The following is a 20,097-nucleotide window of genomic DNA, read 5'->3' as shown; positions in this document are numbered from 1 at the left end:
TTTTTTTACTGTGGTAAAATACACATAACAAAATTGACCATCTGAACCATTTTGAAGTGTATGACTCAGTGGAATTAAAGACATATACAAAAAAAAAAAGACATATGCATTGTTGTGCAAGACATGATTGACTCACCACCATCCATTACCAGAAATTTTTCATCTTCCCAACTGAAACTCTGCACCCATTCAACACTGACTCCTCCTTTCTTCCTGGCAACCACCAGCCTACGCTCTGTCTCTATGAATCTGATCACCCTAGGGGCCTCATATAAGTGGAATCAGACAACATTTGTCCTTTTGCATCTGGCTACTGTTTTCCACAATGGCTGTACCATTTTACATCCCCACCAGCAGTGCACGAGGGTTCCAATTTCTCCACATCCTCGCCAATGCTTGTTATCTTCTGTTTTTTTCTGGGTTTTGGAAATAGCCATCCTCATGGGTGTGACGTGGTCCCTCATCGTGGTTTTGATTTCTTTAGCTCAACTTCTGTTTGTTGAGGAAAAAGTTGAGAGTGACGATTCCTGTACAGGATGTTAACTGTGAGTGGGCTCAGCTTTCCCGTCGGAGGCCAACGTTCCCCACCTCTGGCAGTTCACCTGTGTCCTCCAGGGCCTGTTGTATAAAATATGCATAAAATGTTAAAATCTGTTTTCTAAGGATTATCAGTGCCATCAGTTCATATGTAAAAAGCTGTTAATATTTCGGTGCACACAGATATGCACATGTAGTTATGTTTCATCTTTTGGTCATTCATTTTTAATGGCAAGTAAGTTCAAATACAGGCAAGCTAGAAACTGGGACTGGGAGGCCTGGGTCATCCCAGCATAAGAGCGCTGGGTGCTGGACTCGGGGGAGGGGAGGAGCACAGAGTTGGGAGCTGTCCTTTTTGTTTCCCTTTCTCCCACCTCTGTTAGCAAGATTTTTGTTTTTGTTTTTGCAACACATTCCAGTGTCAGTTGTCAAGCACACATAAGACTTTCCCTGGCTGATTTGGCTGATAAAGATGCAGTGAGCCACTTTCAGATTTGGACACTTTATTACTTCTATACACAATGAAAGGAAAATTAGCCAAAGGTGCCAAGTCCCTGGGTGCTTGTCTCACCCCAAAAAGGATGACATTGAAACAAAAGGGGCCAGATGGGCCCATTCTAGACTGGCAGTATAAAATATAAAATGAGGCAGTTTTGTACTAGTTTGATCTTGAAGGGGATGGTATGAAAGTCTCCGACCTCATCAGAACCCAGGAGGTGATGAGAATCGGTCTCCTGAGAGCCTCCCAAGGGAGATAAGGGGATGTTATGGGCTGAATTATATCTCCAGCTCCAAATTCATATGTTGAAATCCGAATTCCTAGTATCTCAGAATGTGACTGCCTTTAGAGACGGGGTCTGTAAAGACGTAATTACATTAAAGTGAGAGCAGATGGGTGGGCGGTAATCCAATCTGACTGATGCCTTTAAGAGAAGAGGAGATTAGGACCCAGAGAGAAGATGATGGGAAGACTCCGGGAGAAGACAGTCATCTATAAACCAAGGGGAGAGGCCTGGGACAGATCCTTCCTTCTTGGCCCTCAGAAGGAACCAGCCCTGCCAGCACCTTGATCTTGGACTTCCAGCCTCCAGATCTGTGAGGAATAACATTCTGTTACGTAGGCCACCCAGTCTGTGGTACTGTGTATGACAGCCCGAGCTGACTAACACAGGAGATGAATGGAAGATGGTCTCAGAGCAGTTCCTCACAGGCCTCCATCTTTTCATGGTCTGCCAAGATCCATATTAGCTGCAGTTCAAGCCTTGCCTGCCTGGCCCATGTGATACATGCAAGGTCATTTGGGTGCCCTGTGGAGCTGTTCCTAGGAAAATACTTGCCTGTCACCTGCTTTGTGGATAATGAAATGCTGTACCAACCATGACTTCCAAATGTTTTAATGCACACATACACACATATATATATTCACTTGTATTATTTAACATTAAAATTTTTATTTAAAAAGTGGGTTATAAAATTACTATATATAAAATAGATAAACAACAAGGTCCTACTGTACAGCACAGGAAACTACATTCAATACCTTGTAATAACCTATAATGAAAAAGAATATACATATATATATATATATATAACTGAATCACTGAATCACTATGCTGTACACCACAAACTAACACAACATTGTAAATCAACTATACTTCAATTTTTAAAAAATGGGATTACACCCTACCCACTTTTTTTGCAAGATTCTATTTTTACTAGATGGGCAGTATCATGGGCAGCCTTACAGCGGCCTCCTGACCCCACTGCAATAGTGTACTCTTGAGGCCAACATATCCATGGGCTGTCCCCTGAACCCACATTCCTGATGGTGGCAGAGATGACTTGAGAGGTGAACCAGGAAGAAGACCATTGTGTTTTCAACACCAGAGGTCATGGTGGCTTAGCATGGGCCAGTGGCAACCAGAATGGAGAAAAGTAAGTGAATTTGAGAACATACAGAATATATATATATAAAATCTCACCCCCCCCCACTGCATTTCCCTTCCCTAGTTCACATGTGAAAAGTCCTTCCAGATATAATGCACACATATCTCCACATATAAAGTTGTTTTCTCTTTTGTTTGTTTAAAAAGTGGAATCATACTATTCCCATTTTTTTTTGCAGGATTTTTTTTTCATTTGATGATGTGTGAACAGCCTTCCATATCAGAATCCATCTATGTAACTTGTTCTTTTTATCAGCTGCATACTATTCCAAGTCATGGTGAAGCATTAGATCATATTTTTTAAACTTTATCATTATTAGTAAACACAGAGGTTGACCACACTAATTTTTAACATTACAATAAATAGCCTTGGACATGAAGTCTTCTTCTCTCAGAGGTTTCTATGAAATAGATTCCTCAGTGGGGAAGGTAGAGCTCAAGTGGTAGAATGCATGCTTAGCATGCACAAGGTCCTGGGTTCAATCCCCAGTTACTCCTCTAAAATAAATAAATAAATAAGTAAAACTAATTACCTCCCCCCGAGAAAACCCCAAACAAATAAAAAATTTAAAAAAAAAATAGATTCCTAGAGTCAGTCTTGTCAAGAGGTATACAGTTGACCCTTGAACAACAGGGGTTTGAACTGTGTGGGTCCACTTATATGTGGATTTTTTTCAATAGTAAATACTACAGTGCTACACTGGTTGGTTGAGTCTACAGGTTCAGAACAGTGTATATGGAGGAACCACATATATATCCAGAGGCCAACTATAAGTTTTACACAGATTCAACTATGTGGAGGGGCCGCACCCCTAACTCCTCATGTTGTACAAGGGTTAACTGTATACCTGACAGAAATGTGTTTCTATGTGCACCAAAGGTCACATAAGAATGTTTGTTAGCAGCACTATTTGCAATAGCCCCAAACTGGAAACAACCCAAATGTTCCTCATTAATACAACAGAATGATAAAGTCCAGTCTAGTCACACAATAGGATTTCATACAGCAATGAAAGTGAATGTTCTGCTTCACAGAGCAACATAGTTGAAATTTAAAAATATAATATTTGGTGGAAGAAGCCAGACACACAAGAATATATACTATATTCATGGACATTGATGAATTCATTCGTTCCTGGAATGGAACATTCACTCATGGAATGTTCAGAAACAGCCAAGTCCTGTTTGCAGTTGGGATAGTGGTTGCCTTTGGGGAGCTTTACTAACTGAAAGAAGGCACGGGGGGCTTCAGGGTACTGATAATATTCTCTTTCTCCACCTGCAATGGCCACCTGGGCATGTTCAGTGTCTGAGCCACCCACTTAGGATTTGCATCCTTTTCTACATGCATGCTCCACTTCAGTAACAATTTACCTACATTTCTTGAAAGGTACATGTATTTAAAATAATGACTGGAACTGCCAAATCACCCTCCAAAAAGGTTGCATCAATTTACACGCTCACCAATAACACACGCGAGCTCTCCTGTCCCCACATCCTTGCCACAGCGACGCTAGACAGCTTTTTGATTTTTTGCCAATTTGATGGCGTTTGAAAAAAGGTATCTTCTCATTTTCATTTGCATTTTCCTAATCACCTGGAGGTTGAGCATCTTTCATGTTTATTGGCCATTTGAATTTCTTTCTCTATGAATTACCTGCTTATACTTTCCCCCATTTTTGCATTGAACTGTTGGGTTCTTATTTATATATAATGGGTATTAAGTTTTTCTTGGATGTGTTGCCAACATGTTCTCCTAGAGCACCTTTTGCTTTTTCGTTTTGTTTATGGGACATCGCAGGCATCTGTTGTGGGGAGGCAAGCAACGCGAATAAGCCAAGCAGGCTCGGAGGAGCATGCGTGCCTTTGCTGGGAACCAGCGGACCAGATCTTCTGATTCTTCAGGAGATGCTTGAAATATGGATTTTTATGGGGAAACTTCCAATTTTAAAATGCTGGCAACTCATTCAAAGAACTTCAAGCACTAGAAGAGACAGCACATGTTTGGGCTGGATTGGATCAGCAAGGTACCAGTTCGCAAGCCCTGGGTGATGCTGTATTTCCCTAGAAAGGAGGTTTGTGTTGTCACATCTGCCCATCTTTTCCTTTATGACTTCTGAGTACTGTGTCTTTTTTTTTTCTTTCTATCAGTTCAACACTTTTTTTTTTTCACTCTCTAAATTCTTCTTTTAAGCTAGAGAAAAGCTTTTCATGTTTTTTTTTTTTTCAAGTCTCCTTAATGAGAGATAAAGGTGAATGCATACATTACTGGACTCAGAAAATAGAGGAGGTCCTGACCTTGGGGGACTTGGGTGGCTGGGTCTGGGGATGGCTAAAACATCAGAATTAGAACTTCTTCCCATTTTCTCATTTAAATCCAAGGACTCCCCTCACTCCAACAGTAGGATTTCAAGGGAAGAGAATAAACAGTTTTATTCCACAATGAAATCAGAGGCCCCTAGGAACACTGAAATTCATACTAATGTGTAAATGACTTACTTCAAACCCCTTCCTGGGAGCAAGTGTGTAAGTCAGAGCAGGGAGAGAGCCGGGCACTGCAACCTGAAAGTACAGAGGATAGAAGAGCTCATCCTGAGCCCACTCCTCTGTCTGAAGGAACTTCACCATCTCCAGCTGTGTCTGCCTTCCCCAGACCTGCCCTGCTCCGCATGGCTCCCACTCTGGCTGGGAGTACTGTCATTGTTCTGTGCAAAGTTGATAGGAAGCACAACAAACACCCCGAACCGACTGGGGATAATTTAATGGCCTTTGATGGTATCATCTGGGCATTTCTCACCCATGCTTATGAGCAGCTTGCTTTGGCCAAGGTAGCACATCTAGAAACTGCTCTGGGGGTAAAAAAAAAAAAAAAAAAAAAAAAAGTTTTTCTGGCTGTGTATTTAGCAGGTCCCAGCAAAGGACAAAACAGGGGATTGCCGGCTGAGCGCCTGGCACGGCTCATCCCTTTTCTGGCACCAGATGACTGAGGTGCTGGGCTTACTCAGGAGAGCCAGAGTTGCTGGGCATGTGTTTATTCCTAACAATCATAACTGCATGTACCGAGTGCCTAGTGTGTGCTAGGAATTGTGCTGAGCTCCGTATTGAGCCACCTCACCTCCTATAATCCACACTCAGCCTGCAAGTTAGGGCTGTTACTCTAAGTGATAGGGTCCAGTGTGAACCAGGCGGCATGCATGACTCAAGCCTCAGAATTCTACCTCCAGCCCAGGGCTGCCTGCTCTCCCAGGCCAGGCGGGGGTGGCCCTCCATTCCAGCGGCTTCTCCAGCCCGGCCTTGGAATGTCTTGAGCCCCGGGTTTCCAGTCCACAGGACTGGAACCAGCCCTAGGCACAGACTGCGCAGGCACCAGGCTCCAGGCTCCACGCTCACTGACCCAGCCCCCTTCTGCGTGGCGTCAATGGCCCCGCCCCGTTTTGCCTTGAGTGTCAGGGCGCTCCCTTCCCTTCTCTCCCCTAGTTGAAGACTCTGGCACTAAGTAGTAATCCAGATTGTGAACCAATAATGAAGGTGCTGGGTGGGACGAATTTTAAGGTGTGACTTTTCCAGGCCACACACATTCATTGAAAAGCAGCACCGATAATATAGTTTATTTTCTGATTCTAAAAACAACCGTGCTCTTTGTAGAGAAGTCGAAGATACGGAGAGATAAAAAGAAGGAAAAAAACCCCTTATCTTACCACCTGGAGATAATCATTGTCAACATTTTCAGATGGTTCCTGCCACTCATTTTTATATGCTTATGAAAATACACACACACACACATATATCAATTTTCAAATATATATACTTTTTGAAGCACAGTTGAGATCATTCCAGCAATATACTTTTCACAGGTTGTATCATGGTGAGCACTTCCAAAAAGGACCCTCTTAAGGCAGGATGGATGGAATCAAGGAAAGGGGAGAATGTGGGGTTTTTTTTCCAGCTGCGGGGAGAGGTTCCCTAAGGCACCTAGGACAAAGTTGCCCCGGGACCTCTGGGGTGGAGAACGATGCCGTCAGCTTGGGGTCAGGGCGAGGAAGTGTGCCCTCTGCCACCCTCTTCAGTGTCACTCACCAGTTCTTGGGGAGGGTAGGAGCCTCCCAGCTGCCTGGACTAGCTGGGGCCTCTGGTCGCACCCCACCCACACCCCATGGTGAGCCCAGTCCCCACAGCTGCCCCTCCCTGTGGTTTTGTGTGTGTGTATGTGACAAGGGGGGGCTGTCTCTTGGAGGGACAATGGGCTGGCTTCTGACATCTTGAGGCCCTCCAGTGGGGGTAGGGCACTCGTGGCCGAGGTGCTTCCTGCCTCTTGAGAAACAAGCCGCCTTTTGGCTGTAACCGCAGTGCTGCTGACCCCCATTAGCTTCCTAGAAGTGAAAATGGATTTGCTCTGAGTTCTGTCATCCCTGGTGACCCAGGGCTCACCGAAGCAGCGCCAAGAGCACAGGGCTGGCCACCAGACCAAGCCATGCTAACCCACCCTCAAGGCTGCTTGGACTTGATGAGCACGCCCCCGCCTCCCTCCTCCAACCACCTGACGGAGACAAAGTTCTTGAAACATGGGAAGGTTTGGGGCTTCCCTGGAAGGTCGTTCATTCACTGGTGCCAGCAGAGGAGGCCCTGCTGGGCCAGAGTAATTACAGTGAGAGGGACCTGGTTAGAGTCCCAGCTCTGACCTTAGCCCGTCACCTTGGGCAAGTTACTAAACCCCTCTGAGTTGTCTCCCGACCTGGAAAATGGGCTTAACAGTACTTACGTCACAGAGACAGATGCTCCGCAGAGGAGATGCTTTAAATTGCACACATAAGACATCTATCACACGCCTGAAGCATAGCAGGTACTCAATCAGTTGTTATTGTCAATTATTATTATGTCTTTGTTATTATGTCTTCAGTTTAACTTTTGGTAACAAATATTATCACCCCATCTTATGTCAAGGGTCAGCTGAGGCTCTGGAAGGTTAAACAGTATTTCAGTTCCGTATTATAGTGTAACAACCATCCCAAACCTTAGTGGCTTAAAATAAGACTGAATGATAATGAATGACAATTTCTCATGACTCTGTGGATTCATTGGGTGGTTCTTGGGCTCCAGGTGGGGTCAGCTGGGCTCTATCATGTGAATACAGTCAGTTGGCAGCTCAATTGGACTGAAAGGTCAAAGAAGACCTCTCACGTGCTTGGTGTCTTGGTGCCAGCTGTGGACTGGGCTGCCTCAGTTCTCTTCCTCCTGACATTTTCACCGGCTAGCTTGGGCTTCCCCAGGTTTGGCAGTTGACTTCCAGAAGGGTGTGTCCCAAGAGGACAAGCCTCAGCATGCAAGCTCTTAGCGAGCCACTGCTTTATAACATCCTTGTTAATGTCCTTGTTAATGTCAAATAAAGCCAAAGTCCTTATTGGCCACCTGCCCAAACCCAGACTCAGCATGGGAGGGGACAACATGAAGGCACACATACTGGGAAGCATTGGGGATGCCCAGGTAACAAACAAACAAAAAGGCTTGTCTAGGGTCCCACGGCTGTTGAATGGCATAGCTGGGATTTGAACCCAAGTCTGCCTGACTCCAAAATCTATGCTCCCTCAAAGCATGGCTGAGGCTGACCCCATGGCAGGCTAGCGTTTGTGCACCACCCCCAACCAGAGTCGGAAGGCGAGGTGATTTTCCATCTTGTCTGCAGCCTACCCCTGCCCTAGTATACCACGATGTCCTTGAACCTCTCCTGCTCACCTGATGAAGGGGAGAAAAGCACCCTCCTTCTGCTGGGCCCCTTCTGCTCTTCTGCCTAACACGTCGACTACAGAAAGCTACTCCTGCTTCCCCCAGAGTCCCAGTACCAGCCAGGACGGTGGTGGCCCTTTCACTCGTGGCGTCTCCAACCACAGCAGCATCCTGGCTCTGCTGGCCTCAGGGCACACACACCTCTCTGAACTTCAGCTCTATTTTCAGCGGTACCCTTACCAGGAAAGCAAGGATCTTGGAAACAATGACAATATTACAGACATGAGCCCAAGTTTATAGCCCACTGTTGTCTTCCCAGTGGACTTCCAGTCTGCCCACGAGCTGGGACAACGCCTGGGACAGGCCCCCTACCCTCACCTCTGTCTACACTCAGCCAGAGGCTGATTTGAGCTGGCCCCTTGGTGATGACATTGGGAACCCAGCCACTTCTGGTTCCTGCCTGCCTCTGACTGAGTGAGACTCTGGTCAATTCCAACCACTGGTGCCCCGCAGGCCCAGCACCTGGGTGAGGAATGCCCTTCTCCCTGTCGTTCCCTGCTCCCAGTCCGTGTGGGCAGTGAGCATTTCTCACTTTCCTGTGGCTGGACTCTCACTCTCCCGTCTTCTTAAGGCCCCAAGAGAGTACGCCATTTGTTCAATGCCCTATCATGAGCTGACTGCAGAGCTGGGGCCTTGAACTTGGGATGTCATCTCCCACCGTTATCTCTTGCAGGAGACCCAGCACCCTCCCCCCAACCGGCATTCGTGGAGTCTCAGCGGGGCCCACAGCCGTTCTGCCTCAGCGTGGAGTGAAGGCTAACCGAAAGCAAAGCCTCTGGAGGAAGAGGAAATGTTCTCTGGATGCTGAATGGGAGACCTTGGGGACGTGTGTGTGTGGGGGAGGCCCCTCTCTGACTTGTGCCCAGGGAAAAGTCATGGTCAATGAGAAAGCCTTTGATGGGAGAGAGTCGGTGATGCAGCCGAGGAACATCAGCACACATCACCCGGGATGGATGTGGGACCCTCTGTCAGACCAGGCCAGTTCTCCTGATGTAAGGTCAACAGGCTGATGTCCTGGGGTACGGAGCTCCCCGGAAGTGGACTGCGATGCACGAGGAATCTAGAACTGCTCATGTCCTGTGTGGTCTCGCTGAGGAAAGCCAGGCAAAATCTGGCAACTGAGCTGGAACGGCCAGGGCTCTTGGCTCCGAGCAACAGGAAGCAATTCTGGTTTATTTCAGCAGAAAAGGACCCTATCAAAAGGGTCTTGGGAGGCTCACAAAATAACCAGGAGGGCTGGAGAACCGGGTTTGGAAAGCAGGCCAAACAAAGAATGCTGCGCAGCGGTCAGGACCATGGCCAAAGTCAGGCCAATCCAACGACAATCCCACTGCCAAGTCCAGGACACCTCGGCTTATACTGCCACCTCCAGACATAGCTATGGTCCCTGCCATTCCAGGAATGGAATGTCATTGCCATAGTGACTGCCACCCTCCACCAGAACGGACTTCTGTGCTCCCTACATCTCTGCATCATCACCTGCTGACACTCAGTTGTTCATGGAGCATCTGATTGGCTGAGCGTAAGTCAGGAGCCCACACTAACTGCAATGGCAGCTGGGAAAGTGGCTCTGTGGTGTTTTTCTCTTCTTTGGTGAGAGGCAACTAGAAAGACAGGGAATTTCTCAGACACGGTAGTGGAGGGTGGATGCAGGTCAGCCATGAACTTACCTCACCTGGAAAAATGTAGAACAGTTGTCCCCAGGGAGTGCTAGAGAATTGTATGCCTCCAGGGACAGCCTCAGCTTGTCTTCCCTTCCTCCAGATGCTGATGGAAGTGTGTGTGTGTGTGTGTGTGTGTGTGTGTGTGTGTGTGTCTCTAAGGACAGAAACATGTTACACGATATTGGGTCAGGGACCCTGGGTTTGATTCTGAGGCCCCGAGGCTCAGTTCCACGTCACAGCCTGCTGCCCTGCCTTCGAGCTTTCACAAGGTATGTGGTAGCTTCTGCTGTAGTCTGAGCCAGCGGGCCGAAAGATGCCCCTAAGACCGAGATAGCCCCAAATGGAATGGGGCCATTCGTTCTGCGTAATGAAGGAGAGTGCAGGTTTCGGAGGCAGAGAGATTGGGGTTTACCAGCCATGTGACCTTGTACGTGTTCTTTAACTTCTCTGAAACTTAGTTTCCTTATCTGCAAAATGCAGATGAGGTGGCAGGCACCCAGCCTCCATTCCAACTTGGTCCTATGGCGCCTTCATGTTCTGCAGAGGCTGGAAGGGTCCCAGACACCTTTGCAGCTGGGGCTGTGGATGAGAATTAGATTTCACCAATTAGATGCACTTGTGTGAGTTTCAGAAGGCAGCGGCGAGGAAGAGATTACTTGCTTGCTACTCTGGCTGTTGCTGCTGGAAACACTGAGTGTGAGAGAGAGAGAAAGAGAAAGAACATTCTAGTGTTTGATCAGTCAATTAGTCACCAGCTTTGTGGATACTGAGAGGTGTTGTGGTGGCAGTGGCTTCCTGATCCCTGGATGGCAACTACAATAGTGTCCTTTTGAAATCAACATCTCCGTGACTGGCCCCTGCCCTCCTCCACCTTCCTAATGATAGCAGAGATGGCATCAATCTTGGCAGCCCAGTTCAGTGGTGTTATGGGAGTCTAGAACCTGCTTCTCCAGCCCTTCCAATTATTTTTGTAAGCGCCTAATTTCCTGTATTAAATTTCTTCTAGCTTAAGATAGCTGGAGAGGTTTTCTGTTTCCTGCAGCCGAACCCTAACTACTATAGGAGTCACACCCCATTGCTCACACAGTTGTTGGGATGAGATGAGGTGATGGGTGCTATACAGCCTTGTAAACTGTAAAGCCCTTAACATCTGTTAGGGTAAAAAAAAGAAAAAAATTTTTTTACCAAAGTATAGTTAATTTACGATGTTGTGTTAGTTTCAGGTGTACAGCACAGTGATTCAGTTATGTTAGGTGTTTTTCAAGAAAGAGTGTCCCTTTTGTCAGGGGAGACGAGATGTGATGGAAATCTTGCTGACGTGTCACTCCAATGTTTACACGCCCCAGTCAGTTCTTTCACCTCGAACTGCTGGGGCAGAAGACAGCCTGAATGAATTTAGGTAATTTGAGTGGGTCACCTGCTTTTGGGGGCTGCAAGGGTTTTCCTGTGGATTCAGGGGGAATTCTGCCTCTCTGTTCACCGTTACAACAATGACTGGTGCTCCACGGTGCCTGGGAAAGGTGGCAGATGCCCTGATGTGAGCCTGAAAAGTCAGCTACCCCGGGACTCTCCCCTACCCATGCTGGGCTCCCCTGTTAGCCCATCAGTTTGTGTTAAAGCTCACATTCATTCCTTACCCCTCCTAGTTAAATCTTTGTGTTTACAAAACCTTCCCCTCCCCTCCCATCAGGCTTGAAGGATCTCCCTTTCTTTGGTGAGTAACATTCTCATGGCCGTGGCATCGGCCCCTAATTCCTGTCACAAAATGAGGGCCGTCTGTGGGGTGAGGGGCCAGGTAGGTGGCCCTGGGGGCCATGAAGCTGGGAGGAAGCTGGGCTGGGCTTGGCTGCCAGAACAATCCAGGCTCCACTCCAGCCCATCAGGGGGCGTGAGGCTGAGTGGGCAAGATAAACCATTTCAGCGGTTTTCAGGAGCCCTAATCAATTGCGAGGCAGGGCGCAGCCCTCGGGGACAGATAAAGCCAGCCCCACGCTCCAAGCCCAGTTGGAGCCAACGTTTGTGTGGTTTGAACTTTTGTGCGGTTTGGACAAGTCCAGCTAGCTTTGCTGGAGCTGTTTCCTCTGTTCCCAACTGTAGTGCAATGAGGTGAGCGGCCCTGGACCCCACAAACCAACCCTGGAATGATTTAGGTGGCCGATCCTCTCTCCCCGCAGGGTCCTACAGGCTGGGGCATGTCCGGGCCATGCCCCTGGCTCTCGCCGGTGGCTCGGGGTTTTAGCAACACTCCGTCGCCCAAGGCAGGCGAGACGTCCGCATCGGGAGCTGAGCTGCTGCAGATTTGATTCTCTGCCCCTGCTTCCAAACTAGAAAGCCCATGCCCACTTTCAGATTCCACCTTCACCACGGCTGCCTCCGGGACGCGCAGTCGCCTTGTGCAGAGGAAGCCCAGGACGCTGGGGACACCGCCTGGAGCCTGGGCGCATAGCAGCAGGGCTTTTTCCGCCCCTCCTCCAGCTTGAGGTTTCTTGTTTAACCTCTAAGTTGCCAGAAGATATCCGGAGGGTTCATGGGCAGGCCTTTGGCTGACTCTGAGCAAGGCAGGGCACCCCAGATTCGAGCACCACCGGCGGGCACTCCTTGTGCCAATATCTGCTGCGCTTGTGGGCTGCAGGGCAAGGTGGCCCGGTGAGGTGGATGGACGCTGGGCGGCATGGACCCATCTGTCAATGCTCTGTCCCCTGGGAAGCCTGTGTCAGCCTGTGTCAGCCTGTGGGGGCCCCAGCAAAATAGAATCAGGAACAGGTGCTGCCTGGGAGGGAAACTCGGGCGCCTGGTGTATCTCAGTGATGCTCGCACCCTCCAGGGACCTTCCTGCCTCCACAGAAGGTGGGGACAGAGAGAGAGAGAGGCGAGCATGGAGAGAGAGAAAGGGAAGTGGGAAGAAACTGGTCACGGAGGAGGCTATTTTTATTCTTTGCTACAGCTGCGTGCATTTCTCTGACCAACTAGGCAGAGAAAATCATTCTGGCTCCCGGTGAAGCAGGCCTTAAACTTGGGGTGGGGGAACAGGGCAGGGAGTGGGAGGTGCGCAGGAAAGGGGCAAAGAGGGGGCAATCCCTGAGGATCCAGCTAACCACAGCCTCCAGAAGCCCTCACTGTACAGAACAACCCCCCTCTGCCGCCCCCTACCCTAGATGCTTCAGCCTTAACTTTGGCTGCCAGCGGTGGGCCATCCTTTCCCTTCTGGTGACACCTTGTGCATGACCCAGTTGAGACTGGGCATTTGTTCATCACTGTCTTCTTCTGTTGGGCCTTGGAGGAGAGCCTTATTCCCTCCCGGCAGGGGACAAGACCTCCTGGGTGGTGTCAGTTGCCACGATCACCCTAGCATCTGGAGAAACTGGCAAATGTCCCAAACAGGAAACCAAGATTAGGGGCCAGGGCCTTAGAGTTACTCTTTTGAGGCCATGATTGTCTAAGTCAGCAGTTCCCAAAGTGTGTGCCAATGATCCCCATGGTACCCCAGACCTTTTCAGACTGTCTTTTCTAACTGCAAAGCTCCATAAGGTTGGATTTTCTTCATATACTTCAACCAAAACCACATAGCACAACAGATTGGATGCTGAAGCAGCTAGGAGAAAGCAGCTGTCTTCTCTGAAGCCAGACATTAAAGAGGCTTGCAAAAATGTAAAACAATGTCACTTTTCTCCTTAATTTTTTTTTGTTTCAGAAGACACAGTCCTTTTTTCATGAAATTATGCTATTGATGTTAACATGCATATTAGTTATCGATTGCCGTGTAACAAATGACCTCAAAGCTTAGTGGCTGAAAACAACACACATTTATTATCTCTCAGTTTCTGTGGGTCAGGAATCTGGAAGCAGCCAGCTTAGCTGGGTGGCTCTGGCTCAGGGTCTTTCATGAGGCTGTGGTCCAGGTATGGTCCAGGGCCGCAGTCATCTCAAAGCTCAACCAAGGAAAGAAAGGATCCACCCCAAGCTCAGTCATGTGGGTAGGGTGGGCCCAGCTTGCAGGGTCCAGGGAGCAAGGAATGTGTGGCAGCTGTGGTCAGATGGGCATGAGGCCCTAGTGAGCCAGAATGATCTGGTATATCTCAGCTTCTTCATGCCTAGTTAATTGGTGAATGCGGGACTCGGGGTAGAAGACCCCGTAAGTGAAAGATGTAACCGTATGGACAGAGTTGCAATTTCTGGTTCAATTTCCCTTTTCTTAATGAAGAGTCTCCTTCTGGAGCTGCCTTGACATGTTCGGGCTTTGATTTTGATCCTGGAGATTCCTCTGTGGCTTGCAGCATCCTCTGTGAATCCCCGTGTTAGGGATGCCCCCCGGGGGGAAAGGCTACGATTCATGAGAAAGACCCCCAAACGTGTGAAGACTGGGCTCCTTTATCATCGTCTCATTGACACCAGGGAAGCTTGAGCTGCTAGCCTTCTAATAGGAGGAGGTAGGGGAAGTCTGGGGCAGAGAGAGGCCAAAAACCCAGGGTGGAGACAAAAAGCTGCTGGGGTCCGGAAGAAGAGAAGCAGGGGTGGGTGGCTGGGATGGACGGAGTGCACAATTGTGATCTTCTCTACTTCAAAGTCCGGCCTCACCAGCCCTGATCTCAGGGTCAGCTAACGTAGGAGCCCCCCAGCCCCTCTTCCAGCCCCTGAAAGCCATCCTGAGAGAGGAAATGTGGCCCCTCACTCAGTGGTATCAGGGGCGTGGATTGTGCTGCAGAAGGTGGGGAGGCCCCCGCCCTCAGGTATCACGCAGCATGCTTCAGTTCTGCCTGCTCTCGGGACCGGGCCCCAGCCCAGCGGGCTCCGGAAGGACCAGGCCAGGCCTCCGACACAGGTCAGGGATGCTTTTTGTTGGGGGGAGGAGGGGTGTTGTTTAAAATGTCACCTCTCTGGGGCCCAGCACAATTCTTTCAGAGCTGTCTTCTCCTTGCTGGTTCATTGGTGGCTTCAGGCCTTGGGTTTGAATGTGGACCAAGTCTTAGCAAAAATGCTAAAACAACGCAAATATTTGTGTGCACCTTCAACCCTTATTGGGGTTGAGTCCTTTTGAAGAGAGAACGGGGGGATTACCTTTGGTTTCTGGCCTCGTGGATGAAGTCGGTGAGCTAATAATAACCTGGCCAGGCGCCCAAGATACCAGCGGGTCTCAGGTCACTGTCCTGGACCGGCAGCCTCGGCGTCACCAGGGAACTTGACAGCAATGCACATTTGGGGGGCTCACCCCAGACCTACTGAGTCAGAAGCTTTGGGAGTGGGGGTGGGGCTTGGGACGCTGTGTTTTTAACAGGCCTTCCAGGTCATTCTGATGCCCTTCCAAGAGCCACAGTTTGACGAAGAATATGATTCTTATTTAACAGATGAAGAAAACGAAGATCAGAGGGGCCAAGTCACTCGGCCGAGATTGTGCGGCCAGCAAGTCTGGTGCCAGGATTCAAACCAGGTCTTTCACAGAGGAACTCTTATTTTTTCCTTTTGTCTCGTCCCACCCCCTCCCTCTCCAGCCCCACCCCTCCTTCCTCTCTCCCAGAGGTTCTCAACTTGGCCGCATATATTGACATCACCTGGGGAGCTTTAAAAACTAATTTTGCTGTTAGGGCTCCACCCTAGGAAACTGAATCTCCGGGGTGTGACTCCAGCATCTGAACCTTTTATTCCCTATTCACAGGCAGCCTTACCCAGATGCCTCCGCGATTCCAAATGTTTCTACTGCACGCCTTCGCACTAAGGTGTTAGTAACTGGATGTGTTACCTTTCTCAGGGTATCTGCATTTGAAAAAAGAACCAAGGACATAAAATAATGAATTGCGTAAGCATCCTAGCGAGTGGGAGAGACCAGCTTTTGATCTCTTTTTTTCCCACTTACAGCAGATTTATTACTCTCACATGTCCTGCTAGGAATCTACCCAGCCGTCTTGGCTGAGATTTCTGAATATGCTGTGTCTTTTTGAGGGGATTTTTGGGCTGGAAGAACTTGAATGAATCCTTTTCTGAATGCCCTTAAGCCATCAACCTTGCCCACAAAGGGCTGAGTTTCCCAAACCAGTAACAGCCAGTCAGTCCCATTCTAACTAGCTAGCAAAACCAAAATTATTCCCCAAAATGGTTTTTTTTTTCCAACCATTCAATTTTCCCCTGTCAGGCCGTTCCAGTGCCCATCCAAACACACTCTGCTGCAGAAATTGAGGTGGTATGTACCTCAGCCATAAGTTAGAGTCCTTTTCCAGACCCCCAATTCCAGCAAATCGCATGAGACACTCAGCGTGGCTATTTCCAGGACATGACAAGATTTCGATGTTGACGCCTCCTTTTAATTTTTTTAATTGTCAAAAACCTTTACTTGTTTGCTTTTATTTGTGGAGGGGAGAGGTAATTAGGTTTATTAATTTTTTTAATGGCGATACCGGGGATTGAACCCAGAACCTCATGCATGCTAAGTATGCGCTCTACCACTGAGCTCTACCCTCCCCGCACTGTGAACCTTTTTAAAGTGAAGTACAGTTGATGTACAATATTGTCGCAAACCTTTGAGTTTTGAAAATGAAGAAAAATAAAAGCCACCCTAAAAATGTTTTTTTTTTTAAACCAGCAGCTACATTTCTACCCTGCTTCTTGCACCTGGTGGCTTCTCCGCCCTTCAGGAAACAGCCCACTTGTCAGCAGCTGGGTTCATTACCACAGTATCGACCCTGACACGTTCCACGCGGGCCACCTCCCCCGGAGTTCCTCAATTCACACCCTAAATGAAACGTAATTGGACCTGGACATCTTTGAAGTCCCTGAGCAGCTTGCCAGCATTTTGAAATGTCCTTGATTTGCATGGTGAAGACCTAGTTGGAGGTGACTTTTTCTTTCCCCTCATCCCACAGTTTTAAAGACAGAATGATTTTAAATGACATTCCCCAGCCAGGAGGAGTTACCATGGAAGAAATAAAAATTCTCAAAGCCCCCAAAAGAAAAGGATTTGATGAATCTCTAATTTGCCCCTCTCCTTGGGTTTTCTTCTGTGACGGCCGCAGGCTAGGCCATGGTTTCCTCTCCAACTTCTCCCCAGGTCCCCGACCTGGGGGAGGACAAGAATCCGAGGGACTCTGGCCAGAAGGTTCTGAAGGCCGGCAGGTCGCTGTCAGACCTGAGGCAAGAAGACGAGCCCCACCGCAGGCCGGTGAGTTGGTGAGGGAGGCCATGTGTTCAGCAGGGATCATCTCTCTCCCTTTCCGGCTGAGCCAGGGCTGCAGAGATCACGCCCAATCCTAGAAATCGGTGTGCCTGCCTGCCCTGTGGCCCTAGAGCTGGATGACTTCCTGCAGCCCACAGAGGGGCCTGCCTGCTGCCATCATTCATGCCCGCAGCCTAGGCGGGCGCTTGTCAACCCGGGGGGGACCTTGGACCTTGGCGATCTGCTTTGCTCTGGGCAGTGGCCTGCCCCCAGTTTGCAGCCACCCCCCCACCCCAACTTTTCTGCTTCTGTGAGCTTCCTCGGGGGTGGCCGTCCTCCGAAGCAAATGATCCGCTTTCCCCCAGAGCAGCGCTGTTCAATAGAAATTTCGGTAAGAAGGGAAAGGTTTTCTCTCTGTGCTGAGATGTGGCTAGTGCAACTGATGACAGGAATGTTCAACTTTACGTAATTTTATTTAATCTAGGTAGCCACATGTGACTAGTGACCGCTGTGTTGGACAGCAAAGGGACAGGTGATCAAGCAAAACCCAAGAGTGGATGCCCCGGTTTGGAGGGTGTATGGTATTGACTATCAACTTCCCCAAAAGACTGTTGATCAAGCAAAGCTTAATTTATCAGACCTACTTCAGTAAGGAAGCGTACCTGGGTGACAGAATGCTGGTGACGTCTCCAAGCAGGGACACTGGGGAAGGGTATTTATAGCATTTTAGAGACTGGACTGGGTTATTTTGAAATTGGGTCTTTCAAGGCAAGAAACTGTCTGGGATGGGGCAGAGTTTATGACAAAATCGTTCTGGATTGGTGAACACAGCAAGGCAGAGGTTTTGTTAGGTCTTGATAAGCTAGCTATTGGTCTTGTTAACAAGCTATTTTAGTTGGTTATCTTCCCGGTGGAAGTATTTCTTAGAACAAATAGCGAAGTTATTTTCATTTGTTCTCAGTATTCTTTCAACATGGGGATGGGAAAGTATGTCTGGTCCCGGTGCTGTTTAACGTAGGGACGGGGAATAACAAATTACCCCCAAGTGTAGTGACTTGAAACAATACCCATTTCTTATCTCACAGTTGCTGAAGATCAGGAATTTGGGAGCAGCTGAATTGGGTGGTCCTGGCTTGGGGTCTCCCGTGAGGTTGTAGCCAGGATGTTGGCCCGAGTCACCAATGATCATCTGAAAGATTTCCCGGGGCTGGAGGACCCACTTTCAAGGTGGCTTACTTGCGTGGCTGGTGAAACGGGGTTGGCTGTTGGCAGGAGGGCTCAGTTCCTTGGCATGTGGGCCCCTCATGAGGCTGCTTGGGAATCCTCCTGGCATGGTAGCTAGCTTCCCCTAGAGCAAGTGATTCAAAAGAGCCAGACAGAACCCGGAGTGTCTTTTATGACTTAACCTTGGAAGTGTCACATCATCAAAATATGCTGTTGGTTACACAGGGCAGCCTTGTTCAACATGGGAGGTGACCATGTAAAGGGGTTAATAGCGGGGCTGAGACTCACAGGGAGAGGGAATTTGGGGGTTTCAGTTCTCAGGGGTAGGTTGGGGGCAGTGGTATAAGGGAGGATGCAGAGGTTCCTAGGTTTCCGAGTTGAGACACAACTGTGGCTGGTCTGTGTATGTTGGGGAAGGGGGGACCCACTGGCTGACCCAGCCTTCTGCCCTCTTTTTCTGGAACATTGTTCCAGTTACCATCACTATGTAATAAGTCCCTCCAAAATTTCGTGACTTCAAACAACCATTTTGTTATGCTCATGGACTCTGTGGGTCAGGAATTCTGGTAGGGCGCATCGGGGGATGGCTTGTCTGTGCGTCACCACGTCTGGGACCTCAGCTGGGAAGACTCCGAGCCCAGCGATGATAGTTGCGGGCTGGAGTTATTCGCAGTTTCAATCATCGACATGTCCGGTGCCTGTGCTGGGGGGAAGCAGAGGCTTGGATGGTGGCCGGAGAACCTACAGGTGGCCTCCCTACATAACTTGGGCTTTATCACAGCATGGTGGCCTCGGCTTGGTGGGACTTCTGACGTGGGGGCTCAGGGCTTCGAGTGTGATTGTTCTAGCAAACAAGGCGGAAGCTGCATGGGCGTTTAGGGCTCAGCCTTGGGCGTCACCAGACATCACTTCCACTGTTCTTTCATTCATTCTCTCTTTTGTTTCTTTATTTACCTTAACAGAGGCACTGGGGATTGAACCCAGGACCTCGTGCATGCCAAGCATGCACCCTACCACTGAGCTATACCTGCCCCCTCCACTGTACTTTTTTGATGCAAGCAGTCACAAGCCTGCCAGAATTCAGGGGAAGGGGTCACAGACCCAGTCTCTCAATGGGAAATGTCAGTGTCACATTGTAGAAGAGCACATGGGCTGGATGATATTGTCACAGCCTTTCTTGGGAAAGACAGTCTGCTGTGCACCCCAATTTTCCTAAGACTTTTGTCTTTGATGGGTGGGAACAGGGGGTGCTGAGGGAATGCAGGCCCTGGGCACCCCACACAGCGTCTCTGCTAGATCGTGCTTGTTCCTTCCCCATCACAGGTCACTGGCCCGAGTCTGCGCTGAGTGGGACACACGAGGAGGAAGAGCTGAACCCAGGAGAGGGGGTTCTTCACACAGGCCCATAGGACTGTGTCCCAGATTGTGGGGCCAGAGAGAGCTCTGCCACTTACTGCGTGGTCTTGGACAAGTGGCTTATCTCTGAATTGGGAAGAAGTCCTGCCTCGGGATCACTGTGGGGAGCAGGTTAGGTGAGGCGTGCAGAGGATGGCAGGACGCTTGGCACGTGGGTGGGTATTCAACAGACGGGAGCCACTGTGACGCTATCTATTATTCACTTATCCAACCTGAGTTCAACCATCTGTGGCACAGTATTCGTCGTATATTGCTGGGTAGCAAGTCACCCCCAAACTTAGTGGCTTAAAACAACAGAAATCATTTCTTCCCCACTCTCTTGCTTTCTCTGGCGCAGACATCCAAAGCTTGGTCAGGTGGCCATGGCCCAGCTTTTCTCAAAAGGTGG

The 20,097-nt window shown here is 49.0% G+C and overlaps 1 long non-coding RNA gene across 3 annotated transcripts in view; it reads left to right on the top strand.

Annotated features, from left to right (window-relative positions):
- LOC116150747 (uncharacterized) overlaps positions 1-16,930 on the top strand; it is a 65,970-nt gene extending 49,040 nt beyond the window's left edge. For 2 of the 3 annotated variants that reach the window (XR_010379528.1, XR_010379526.1), the window contains 3 exons: positions 8,938-9,786; positions 15,271-15,353; positions 16,503-16,930. This is a non-coding gene — a long non-coding RNA (uncharacterized LOC116150747). The remainder of the gene's footprint in view (positions 1-8,937; positions 9,787-15,270; positions 15,354-16,502) is intronic. The other variant, XR_010379527.1, reaches the window with a different exon arrangement.
- Positions 16,931-20,097: the final 3,167 nt, after the last annotated feature.

Source organism: Camelus dromedarius, chromosome X (genome assembly GCF_036321535.1).
Source record: "Camelus dromedarius isolate mCamDro1 chromosome X, mCamDro1.pat, whole genome shotgun sequence".
Taxonomy (NCBI): Eukaryota; Metazoa; Chordata; class Mammalia; order Artiodactyla; family Camelidae; genus Camelus; species Camelus dromedarius.
Note: the sequence above shows the minus strand (reverse complement) of the source record. Positions and strands in the feature narration are given on the sequence as shown.